This window comes from Saimiri boliviensis, chromosome Y, assembly GCF_048565385.1.
Source record: "Saimiri boliviensis isolate mSaiBol1 chromosome Y, mSaiBol1.pri, whole genome shotgun sequence".
Lineage (NCBI taxonomy): Eukaryota > Metazoa > Chordata > Mammalia > Primates > Cebidae > Saimiri > Saimiri boliviensis.
This window is the reverse complement of record NC_133471.1, coordinates 10,154,692-10,158,055: the sequence shown is the minus strand read 5'-3', so window position 1 is coordinate 10,158,055 and position 3,364 is coordinate 10,154,692. Positions and strand designations below refer to the sequence as shown.

The 3,364-nt window shown below is 45.5% G+C and overlaps 1 non-coding gene across 1 annotated transcript; it reads left to right on the top strand.

Moving 5' to 3' along the window:
• Positions 1–3,019: 3,019 nt before the first annotated feature.
• On the top strand, positions 3,020–3,160 carry LOC141583081 (U4 spliceosomal RNA). Its single transcript, XR_012515834.1, has one exon. It is a non-coding gene; the product is annotated as a U4 spliceosomal RNA (small nuclear RNA).
• Positions 3,161–3,364: the final 204 nt, after the last annotated feature.

Here is a 3,364-nt window from a genome sequence, read left to right as displayed (position 1 = left end):
CATAACGTTTAGAGACGTTTGCGTTTTAGGTTAGGGAACAGTTGGAGAGGTTTGAGGTTCTTTAGAACACAGGCCAGCGGAGAGGGCGGAGGGATAGAGGATGGACAATTGCCAATGATTCTGGAAAGACAGCAGAGACAAGAAGAACAGGCACACAACCCAGCCGCTCAACAGGCATCTCTCGGTGAGCCTGGGTTGAACCTCATCATTGGTGAGTGGTCAAAGAGAACATCCTGTTTGACCTGCCACCAATATCAGCCCTGAGCCTGGTGGGCGAGTGACTAGGGTGAATGTCTCCATGATAGCCCAACCCTTGGAGAACCTAGGTCTCCAGATCCATGACCTAGATATGGTTTCTCAGGTCCCGAACCTCAAGAGAAAACCTGGTTTACCTGATTTTTCTTGTGTTTGTGTGAAAAAATGATGAAACCAAAAGGGGGAGGAAGTGGAAAGGAAAAGATAAAAGAATGAGAAAGCAAAAAAGTGAGACTGCTTACCAAAACAGTTGGTGGTGTGTGCGTGGGCTGGTCTGATGACCTGGGTCGGTAGGTCGATCTCCTCATGGAGGGAGCACAAGAGCAGAAACAGGGGTTTGGTCTACTGAAGGAATTCTCCCATCCCGGGTTTTGGTACCTAAATGTTTAAAATCCATGCTTTGAATGAAGATACCACCCAGACAGGCTTTGTGTGGGAAACGTGGCTGCTTATTCACTTAGGTGCAGGTCGGCTAAGGCCAAAAAGGGCATTAGCAAAGGGTAGTGGGATAGGAGTTGATTTTATAGGTTTGGGGTGGGCAGTGGAAAATTACAGAGTAAGATCAGTTACAGTGGTGGGTAGGGGCAAGGAGTATACATGACCACAAGTTCAGTTACAGTGGTGGCTGGGGTGAGGCAGAAGAGCAGTTAAGTTGACAGGATGGGTGAGGGGTATTCACATTCATAAGAAGAGTTGAGATGGCAGGCTTGGGTGAGTGGCTTTTCCGGGCCAGTTCTGCTGGGTGCTCAGGGACAATGGTGAACGTGGGGGTTGGGGGCGAGTGGGAGATGATCAGGAGCAAGCAAGACTTCAGGCTTTCAGACCTGACACCGGGTTCAAGCAATTTCCTGCCTCAGTCTCATGAACAGCTGGGATTATAGGTACTCACCACCACGCCTGGCTAATTTTTGTACTTTTAGTAGAGACGGGGTTTCTCCATCTTGATCAGGCTGGTCTTGAACTCCTGACCTCGTGATCCACTGCCTTGGTTTCCCAAAGTGCTAGGATTACAGATGTGAGCCACCGTGTCTGACCACCTCATAATCTTTATCTGAAATACAGGGGCAGAGGTATTCTTCCCAGGGCCATCCACGGTCCAGTCAGACAAGTTATCAGGTCTCTTAGCAGAGTGACTTGGACAAAGGAGAGGCTCCACAGCTGTCCTCTTTCCACCATTGCTCAGAGTGATTATGAGTGAGACTGGAAAGTAGCCCAGGTGGGAGAGTGGCCATGTGCAGGGAGGAGGTGACCCAGTGGGGAGGGAGACTCAAGCATCTAAGGTCACCTCCCCCTTGACTTCTACACTGTATTTCAATAGAAGTAAAGGCTGGTCGACCAGGTGCCACCTTATAGATCGCAGGCATGGCGTGGGGGAATCTTTCTGGAAGACGTTTTAACTGACATGAGTTCAAGCCCCCACCTCACACCTACTTCATGGACCAAGACGCTTTCTCATGTATTTTCTAGAACTGTAAATCCAAGACCCTTTCACGTGTCATATCTGGAGTTGTAAGCCTGTGTAAAGCTGGGCTTCTGATTGTTAGAGGAGCTAGGCCTTTAGGTAGTTATGCAGCCTTGCACCAGAGCACCCTCTGCATGTGCTCGGGGCACTGCAGGGCCCTCGCACTCACAGCGCTGGCAGAGGACACGCGCCCTCTAGTGGTGGCCGAGGACACTGCGGGATGCTCGCACTCAGCACTGGCAGAGGATGCGCGCCCACTGGTGGCCGTCCGTCTGCACCACTTGAAGTTGGGGTGCAGAGCGTTCAGCGCTATCATTCTGGAAATGCAAACTGACACGGAGCCCACTAGCTCGTGTGTTTCCAAAAAGGAAGAAGGGACAATTAATTGAAAACCACAGGAATGTAGAAAAAGCTGAATCTGGGCATGATGCAGGGCTCACGAGTGTAATCCCAGCACTCTGGAAGGCCAAGATTGGAGGATCACTTGAGATTAGGAGTTCAATGCCAGCCTGGTAAGATATCGAGATCCTCATGTCTACAAAAAATATAAAAATTAGCTGGTATGGTGGCTCATGCCTGTGGTCCCAGCTACCCAGGAGGCTGAGGTAGGAGGATTGCTTGAGCCCAGGAGTTTGAGGCCACAGTGAGCCAGCCATGATCACACCACTGCACTCAAGCCTGGGAGACAGAGTGAGACTCTCTCTCTCTCTTTCTCTCTCTCTCTTTCTCTCTCTCTCTCTCTCTCTCTCTCTCTCTCTCACACACACACACACACACACACACACACACACATACAGTTTAAATCTGTTGAATTATATCTTTTGGTTATAAAATATTTATGGTTGCAGGAACAAGTTAATAACTAAATAAAGACCCAAAACTTATAAAAATATACCAGTACTTTAAGCAAAAAGCATTCTTAATTTAAAAATAAGTTTTAAAGATAATAGTACACTCATAAATTATTGTTAAAATCAATAATAACAAAGAAAAGTAGCAATACTAATAGCCTGACACAAACTGATTACAATTCTTCATAAGATACAACACTATTCTTAATAACCTATATAAACAAATATTAAGTAATTCTGTTTGTATGTTAATGTGCTGGGATTGCAGGTGTGATTATTTAATGTTTACATTAATGTAAACTTTATTGTAAACATTAAGTAATCACACCTGCAATCCCAGTACTTTGGGAGGCCAAAGAAGGCAGGTAAACTGAGGCCAGGAGTTGGACACCAGCATGGCCAATGTGGTGAATCCCAGTCTCTACTGCAAATAATAATAATAAAAAAAAATAGCTTTGCACAGTGGCAGTATCATAGCCAATGAGATTTATCTGAAGTGAGATTATTGCTAATTGAAAACTTTTCCCAGTACCCTGCCATGATGACTGGAAATACAGTCAGCATTGGCAATTTTTGGAAATCTCTATAGAGATAGAATTTTAAAAAAGTAAATAAAAAAATAAAAATAGAAAAGAAATACAAAAAAAGATTAGCTGGACATGGTGGTGCACACCTGCAATCCCAACTACTTGGAAGGTTGAGGCAGAAGAATCCTTAAACCCAGGAAGCAGGGTTTTAGTAAGCTGAGATCTTGTCATTGCAACAAGAGTAAAACTCCATCTCAATTTTCCTTTTT